The sequence below is a fragment of the Equus quagga genome, chromosome 11 (genome assembly GCF_021613505.1).
Source record: "Equus quagga isolate Etosha38 chromosome 11, UCLA_HA_Equagga_1.0, whole genome shotgun sequence".
In the NCBI taxonomy this organism is placed as follows: Eukaryota; Metazoa; Chordata; class Mammalia; order Perissodactyla; family Equidae; genus Equus; species Equus quagga.
Genome location: NC_060277.1, coordinates 76,678,399 through 76,687,749, shown reverse-complemented (window position 1 = coordinate 76,687,749; position 9,351 = coordinate 76,678,399). Strand labels below are relative to the sequence as shown.

At 35.5% G+C, this 9,351-nt stretch overlaps 1 long non-coding RNA gene across 1 annotated transcript; it reads right to left on the bottom strand.

The window, feature by feature from the left end:
- Nucleotides 1–1,250: 1,250 nt before the first annotated feature.
- Nucleotides 1,251–8,824, bottom strand: LOC124246508 (uncharacterized). The gene is made up of 3 exons (XR_006890517.1): nt 8,206–8,824; nt 4,730–4,829; nt 1,251–2,807 (listed from the first exon to the last, which is right to left on the bottom strand). It is a non-coding gene; the product is annotated as an uncharacterized LOC124246508 (long non-coding RNA).
- Between the last annotated feature and the right edge of the window lie 527 nt (nt 8,825–9,351).

Here is a 9,351-nt window from a genome sequence, read left to right as displayed (position 1 = left end):
TATCATTTCTCAAGTTTGGGGAAAAGGACAGAAACTGTAGGATGTGCTCAGTTCACCACTTTGGATCAGAAACTGTTTTGTAGAATTCAAGTAAAATATTAATTTTGTTAAAAATAATCATGTATAATATTTCATTTATAAATTTATTTTTCTATCTGTTTATCCATCCATCTATCATCTATTCATCCATCCATCTGTCCTTGTATCTGTACATATACATAAAGGGAGAGATGTCTGGAATGCTTTTAACTTAATATTAAAATAGTTATTTCTAGGTGGTAGCATTTAGAGTTATTTCCTTTCTAATTCGTACTTTGCTGCATTTTCTTTTTTTTAAAGATTGGCACCTGAGCTAACAACTGTTGCCAATTTTTTTTTCTGCTTTTTCTCCCCACATCCCCCCAGTATATAGTTGTATATATTTTTTTAGTTGTGGGCCCTTCTAGTTGTGGCATGTGGGATGTCGCCTCATCATGGCCTGATGAGCGGTGCCATGTCTGTGCCCAGGAATCGAACGGATGAAACCCTGGGCCAGCAAAGCGGAGCGCGCAAACTTAACCTCTCGGCCCCTGCATTTTCTGAATTTATAATAAATATGTATCATTTTTACAAATAAATTCATTCCTAAAAGTATGTTTAGTTGTCTTTTGAGTGTTGAGATTACGGGTAATTTTTCATTTTATCTATCTGTATTTCCCAATTTCAACAGTGTACCTGTATTTTGTTATATTTTTAAGAAGAAGTTTAAAAGGTGATTAATGCAAAATTGGGAGCAACCAAGACCAGTAAATAGTTCAAGAGTACCATTAAATACACTAGAAGAGTTCAGGAGTATCGCTATTTTCAAGCAGGAGTGGTTTGAGTCTTCCTACTTTGGTTTAGGGAACAATAAGAATTAAATTGTGTACGATAGGAAACACCTGCATCAGGGCTTTCACAGTTGAGTTACAAGTGCAGTCACGGCACTCTTCTACAAGTCCCTTCTCTATGAAGACCAAATGCAAAAGAGAGAGTTCAGAAGACTTGGCACAAATGATCAACAACTGATGAATGGATAAATAAAATGTAGGCTAGCCATACAATGGAATATTATTTGGCAATAAAAATGAAGTACTGATATATGCTACAACATGGATTAACCTTGACAACATTACACTAAATGAAAGAAGCCAGTCACAAAAAATCATATATTTTATGATTCCATTTATGTGAAATGTCCAGAATAGGCAATTAATCCACACAGACAAAAAGTAGGTTAATCATTGCCTAGGGCTGGGTGCGTCAGAGGGAAATGAAGAGTGGCTGCCAATGGGTACAGAATTTCTGTTTGGAATTTCTAAAATTGATTGTGCTGATGGTGGCACAACTCTGTAAATATACTACAAATCATTGAATTTTACGCTTCAAATGGGTGAATTGTATGGTATGGGAAATATACTTCAATAATACTGTTAAAGAAAAACAAGAAGGAACTGGTTGCTTACACACTTGCCTCTTTGTGAGGAGTATTCAGGCTTCTCCTTGGGCTTCTGAAATTATCCTCTGTACTAGGGAGGCTTGTTGGGATACCCATCCTGTGCAAGAACTGGGGCATTATTAGCATCACAACTATTTATAAAGGGCTTCCTCATGCCCACAGCTTGCTCCATTTGTTCTTCATCAATAGGTAGAATTCAAACGATTAAAAATAAGGATCACAAGTAAGAACAGGACTCAAAGTGCTAGTGTTATTGCTGCTAGATGCTAGCAGTGAAACGACATTATGCTCTGCCCATCAATCTTAAGAGCGCCTTACCATGGGAGAGCTTTTCAAGGAACTGACAGTGAAACTTTCTTACACATTACTTCACTTGATCCTTAAAACAACCTTAAACATCAGATAAAAGATCTGTGCTTTACAGATGAGGAAACTGAGGCTAGCTTAGAGAGGCTAAGGAACTTGCCAAGAAGCCACAATTAGGAAGTCGTGGAGTCAGTGTAAAGCGCCAGGGGATTATATAAAGATCAAGGAGAGAGACAAGACATGAACTTACCTCACCTGAGGGCAACTCCAACAAAGTGGGCCACTCACTCAGATGCCACCATTCAATGCCTATGTTCTTGGTAGCCATCTCCACACAGAGGTATTTGGTAGCTTTATCTTTTCCAGAAGTCGCCATATCGCCTTAATTCTTTTTCTTCAGGGTCAATTTTTCCTGATCTTTTCATTACCTGGATTTACCTCAAGAGCATTTCACTGTCCCTTTTTCAAAAATCTTTTCAGCCAAATAATTTTCCTATCTTTACCTGATGATCTGGCACAAGCTAGTAAACTCCAGGGACCTCTTCCCTGCCTTTGCTTCTCGGACCTAATGAACATTTCTTCAAGATATGTCAACACAGAATTACCAGCATAGTGTTAGATCTGTGAAGTCTGGTCAGGGTATTATTTATCTCAGGGAGAGTCTCTCAAACCCACATTTATTTTAAGGAATTATAGGGAGTCTGCTGTTTTTTACAGATTAGAGGTTACTGATTCAGTCAGTTTTAGCCATCTTGAGTAACCTGATATGCCCCCCCCCCCCCCACACACGTCAATATACATAGAGTTGCAAGGTTTCATTGTTGTGCACAATGCTTCTGATTAGCCTATATTTTCCCGTTGTCTCTGCCACGGTAACAAGACCTATTAACAGAGGCCTGCTCTCAGATAACATTAGAACTTGTATCCAGTTCTTCTGACTTCCAGTCCAGGCTCACTTTGCATTAGTCCACACTGAATCTTATAGACATGATTCTGACATACTCTGTCCAAAATCTTGATAGAGCTGCAGGGTTAGGAGACAAATGATAGAGCTTTAAGTCAGGTAAATCACAAGCTCCATTTTTAGAATGTTTCTCTTCTCACTTGGCTAATTCAATAATACAGATATCTGTTCAAATTGTGAAGAATTTTGTGTTGTCAGAAAGAATTTTGCTAGCAGAAATTGTTTCTGGTACAAACGGTGGTAGCATTTCCATTATATAATGTATATCGTAAATGTATTCGTAATCTGAGTGACTAGTGACAGCTTTTCCTGATATCACATATTTTCACTGTATTCATCAATCAGTCAAATTAAAAGACAGAGATCTTACATATGATTCCTTGTACACCTGGGTTTTTGATTCCATCTGGTATCTATAAATTGCCCTTTCCAAACCACTTCCTTAGAACCCTTGGCAATGAGAAACAAACAGAAACCCTATGCCTTTAGGTTGTAACCTGCAGTTCGGCAGATGATAAAGGGTACTTTACATATCTTATTCCATTTAATCCTCCCAACAAGTCTATGACAATAGACATTATGTAACAAAAAGACAAGTTGCTAGAAAAGATCAGAGCTGGTATTCAAATCCAGATATTTCCCACCTAACAATTCACCATGATTTAAGAGACAGACACATTCATGTAAGAATATGACACAAACAACTGTAACATAACTTCTCTTAAGAGAAGTATAAATAAAATGCTGCCCCAAACCCACAGTTCCTTTTATGTAGTACAAAGAGAGAGATTTTTATCAGCTAGTAGAAAGGCTGAGGAAGATTTTGGGAGGAAATGGCAACTGAGAGAGGCCTTTAAGAATGAATAAAATGTGAACAGGTCCTGAAAATACAGCCATCAAGTAAATTCCCCATGGAGATTCAGAGACTATCCCTCATACTCTTACATGCCTCCTGAAAATTCCAAAGTACTTTGGAACCCTGCTCTTCTTCAGAATTCTTTCCATTCCACCTGCAAAAGCTGAGTCCTTCCCCAAACCAAACTTTCCTTTATAATTTTTTTTCAGGACTCTGTTTAAAAATAGCCAGTTAGCTCTGAGGCATAGGCTTTTCAACAGCACTTTGCATTCTACTCATCCCATGCATTCTGATTCATTTATATCTACCTAATATTGCCTAATCTTAATTTTTACTTTATAAGATTTCTTTCACACCCCTTATAAGTATGTCCTAGTCTCAACTCTTCATAACAATTTCTAGTCTAAAAGCTATAAGCGAATGGGGCCAGCCCAGTGGTATAGTGGTTAAGTTTGCACACTCGGCTTCAACAGTCCGGGGTTCGTGGGTTCAGCTCTGGGACACAAACCTACACACCACTCATCAAGCCATGCTGTGATGGAATCTCATGTACAAAAAATAGAGGAAGACTGACAGAGATGTTAGTTCAGGGACAATCTTCCTCAAGTAAAAAGAGGAAGACTGACAACAGACATTAGCTCAGGACCAATCTTCCTCACCCAAAAAAATAATAACAAAAAATTTAAAAAATTTTAAAAAGCTATAAGCAATAGAAACAAGGATGCATTTATTTAACTTTAATATCAACTGAATAAAGAAATCTAGCAACAAAATTAAAAAACAGAATGCAATAATGTTTACAGTTTCTTTGATGATCAAATATTAACAACACACAATTGCAAAAAATTGGACAGTAATATTTTTACTAAAATTTCTCTGTATTTACAATGGGAAATTAATATTAGAAGGGAACTCAGCTTGACTGAGTTTACATACCTCTGAGGTGCAAATAAAATGTGCCAAATATTGCCCTAGATGTTTGCATTATTGACAGTAGAATACTTGTATTTATTATACACGAGGCACTGTGTGTTAAGATTTTATTTAATTTTCATAAGACCCTATAAGGTAATATTAGTGCCTTTTTTACAAATGAAGAAATGGAGATTCAGAGAGGTTAAGTTACCTGCCCAGAGTTACACTGCTACTCAGAGTCAGGATTTGAACCCAAATCACTGATGACAAAACTTCTTTCAACTATAGAATGCCACTTTCATTTCCAAATCCTGCACAAAAGAGGAAGCCAAATTATTGTACCAACATGAGACTTACCAAAAAATTATCAAAAATCTCACAATGTCCCCACATGTGGGATCACGGGTAATCACTGATAAAATCTGCAGCTGAATTCCACAAAAGCAAACAGAAATGATTACTAGGCAATGTTAACACACGCCTCCTACCAGGGATTGCAAATCTGTCCTCCAAAGGCCAGTTCCAGTGGAAAAGCTTGACTTGGCCTTGGTAAAGAGACAGCAGAGCCTCAGGATCACCCTGAAAGCTAGCTTTCCCTGATTTGACAGTAGCATTGCTCTAAAGAGTTCCATTGTTGCATTCGGTTAGAATAAATTACCAGAATACAGGGAGCCCATTCCAAAAGAAAACGAACTCCTAACAAAGCTTTTGTTGTAGTGGCTCCAGGGTCACTTTCACATGAAGTAAGGAATTCTACACAAGGAACAAAAGAATCTGCAATAAATTTGTATACTTTCTTTTGTTACACAGATTTGTGTCAGTGTAGTTAATATGTATAATCATGTATTATTTTGTATTACATATTATTTCTATTATTATGTATTATGTAGTAATATGTATATGATGTAGACGATATGTATGAATGCTCAAAGGAGCACTCAGTGTAATTAATATGAATGGACTATTTATTCATCATTGGTTCTTAACTGGAAAAAAGCCAAACTTTTCTGTGTATATAAGAGACATACCCTAAAGCAATGGTTTCTCTATTTCTTGAATTTTAAAAATATATTTCCACTTAATTATGTTATTGCTACCCTGATCACTTCAACACCTCTGTGGAGCTAAGAATGATAATAATCACAGATTTTCTGTTCTTCATCTCAAGGGCTTTTGTTTTTATTGATGTTTGAAGTTTCACATACTTCAACCACTAGACTTGTCACATTTTATTTCTCTTCATCTTTTTCAGATCTAAAAATAAAAACACAAGCCTAGAAAGAATTAATTACCTTAAATATTTCCAATAAATAAAATTGCATTTTGGATGCAAGGAGTCAAATTATGCACATAGATTAATCACTCCTTCCACAAAGACAACATCAAGGAGGGTGGCCCGGGCTGAATGTTTTAACATATCATTCAGGGTTTTCAGAGGAAAAAATTATAACTATGGAAAACATAACTTTCAGAAGTATATCAAGTCAGCTATATAAATTGTGAGATAATAATTTCAAAGTGGTGTAAAAAACAGCAATTCTTCCTTGAAATAAAAAACATAACATACCAAATCAACACATTGTACACCTTAAACTTAGACAATGTTATATGTGAATTATATCTCAATAAAACTGGGGGGGAAAAAGAAAAAGAAAAAGATATAACAAAAACAGACTATGAATGCCATTGCTATCTATCATTACCACATTCCAGTAGTCTGTGACTCTCCCCTAATCACTGTTTTCATATTTACACTCTGATTGTATATTCCAATGTTACTTGAGGTCAGGGTCCTTGTCTTACCTTTGGTTTCCCCAAAATCTAGTACAAAACCCACTCTATAAATGATCACTGAATTGAAATAAATCTCCTTTACATATCTTTGAGGCACAAATGAAATAAGGTATGCAAAAGTACTTTGGAGACAACAATGGATTTGTCAATGATTTGTTGGCTATGACAACAAAGTTACAGGTAACAAAAGAAAAAATAAATAAATTGGACTTCATGAAAATTAAGAATTTTGTGCATTAAAAGACACTATGAAAAGAGTAAAAAGATAACTACAGAATGGGAGGAAATATTTGCAAATAATATATCTGATAAGGGATTAATGTCCAGAATATAGAGAGAACTCCAAAACCCAACCACAAAAAATCAACCTGACTCAAAAATGGGCAAAGGACTTGAATAGACATTTCTCCAAAAAAGACATATACATAGTCAATAAGCACATGAAAAGATGCTAAACATAGTAATCATTAAGGAAATGCAAATTAAAATTACAATGAGAAACCACTTCACACCCATTAGGATGCCCACTATCAAAAAAACAAAATAAGAAATGTTGGCAAAGATGTGGAGAAATCAGAACCCCAGTACACTGTTGGTGGGAATGTAAAATGGTACAGCCACTGTGGAAAATAGTATGGTGGTCCATCAAAAAATTGAAAATAGAATTACTATATAATCCAACAATTCCACTTCAAGGTTTATACCCTAGAGAATTGAAAGCAGGGTCTCAAACAAATATGTGTCCTCCCATGTTCATAGCTGTATTATTCATAGTAGCCAAAACATGGAAGCAACCAAGTGTCCATCCATGGGTGAATAGATAAGCAAAATGTGGCATACACATACAATGGAATATTATTCAGCCTTAAAAAGGAAGTAAATTCTGACATACAACATATGCTACAACATGGATGAAGTTGAGGACATTACACTAAGTAAAACAAGCCAGTCACAAAAAGAACAAGAACTGTATGACTCCACTTATATGAGGTACTTGGTCAAAATCAGAGACAGAAAGTAGAATTGTGATTGCTAGGGGATGGGCGGGGGGTGTGGAAATTGGGGGTTATTGTTTAATGAGTAGAGAGTTTCAATTTTACAAGATGAAAAGAGTTCTGTGAATGGATGGTGGTGATGATTGCATATTATAAATGTATTTAATACCACTGAACTGTACATGTAAAAATGGTTAAGATGGTAAATTTTATGTTATATGTATTTTATCACAATAAAAAAAATTTAAGAATTTTTAAAAATAAAAAAGTACTTTGGAAACTATAAAGTTTCATGTAAGAGTTGATTACAGAATGCTACCAGAGAGAAGAGCACCTTACTATTGGCTGACACCTCTGTAAGGCATGTTACTGCCACATATAAATCAGAGTATCACTAAGTCTTATATGACATATGGTCAAATTTAACCCCATGATGTTCATCCTTTACCTGGCATTTCTAAACAACCTCATTTCCAAAACATGAAATGCCCCCAATTTAAAATACTACTATTTCAATCATAAAGTCAAAATAATTAAACTTAAAACAAAATCAATAATTACAAACAAAATGGTATAAACATTTGCCAAATTATTTTCTAGTCATAAATACAGTCACATCCGTATTTTTGCAAAGATACTCTCTAGACAATCTGTAACAATAAAATACCATTTTTTAAATGTTATGATTAACAATGCAGTGGAATATTTTCATAGTTTCCATATCACGTATGTATGTGACACCAACCCTTCCAACATAATTTCATGATAGCCCAAGAAAAATCTTAGACTTCTTTCCCATCAAATAAAAAGTTTTCTTACATTTCAGCCAGACAAACACCATACTTAATACAGAGTAACTTCCTGTTAAAGACTTGCAAAATTTTAAGCAAATACAAACCTCATACTCAAATTGTATGAATTTGCTTAAGGGTGCCAAAGTATCTGTAGACAAAGGAAACAAATTAGTCAGCTCTCTGCACTGCCCTTTCTCAGAGCCAAACTTCCCTGGTCCTTGCCCTCTGAATCACCCTCATCTTCAGGTTCAGCTCACTCCTTACCCCACTGGTTTGAGAGTTAATCCTGTCCCCAGACAAGAAGTAACATAAGGTCTGGTACGATCCAGAGTTACCCTGCATATCTGCGTGTTCCCCACGCATTAGAGTCCATTCATCCATCCATCATCAATCTACCTAGCAAATATTCATTGAGAACTGTCTGTCTCAGGCACTATCCTAGACTTGAGAGCAACTATGGCTTTATAATTGTTCTTGATATCAATGGGGGTATGTTCCTCACATTATTCTTTTTCTTTAAAGTTGCCTCAACTATTCTGGGCTTTTTGCTTTTTCACACGAATTTTGGGTTAAGCTTGTCAAGTTCCAAGGGAAATCATTAGGCATAGCACTTAATTTAGAGATTAATTTGGAGAGAATTGACGTTTTTCTGATATTACATCTTCCCATCTATGAATATATCTCAATTTAGTCAGAACTTTTTTGTTTCCTGATAATACTTTGTAATTTTTTCCTTAAAAGATTATCACATTTTTTTTTTTTTTTGCTGAGGAAGATTAGCCCTGAGCTAACATCTGTTGCCAATTTTCCTCTTTTTCATTTTTTCTTTGAGGAAGATTAGTCCTGAACTAACATCTGTGGCAATCTTCCTCTATTTTATATATAGGTCGCTGCCACAGCATGGCTGATGAGTGGTCTAGGTCTGTGCTTGGGATCTGAACCCACAAACCTGGGCAGCCAAAATAGAGTATGCCAAATCTAACCACTATGCCATGGGGCTAGCCCCAAGACTATCATATCTTTTATTAGATTAATTTCTGAGTTCACAGTTTAGGTTGCTATCATAAATTGGATCATTTTTCTATTATATGTACTAACCATTATTTGTGAGAATATTGATCTTTAATAGTCACCCCACTGAACTTTCTAAGTTTTAATAGTTTGTAGATTCTCTTGAATATTCAGTGTAGACCTCCTCTGTAAATAGGTCAGCTTTAGTTTTACTTCCCAATTTTTTATATCCTATAGTA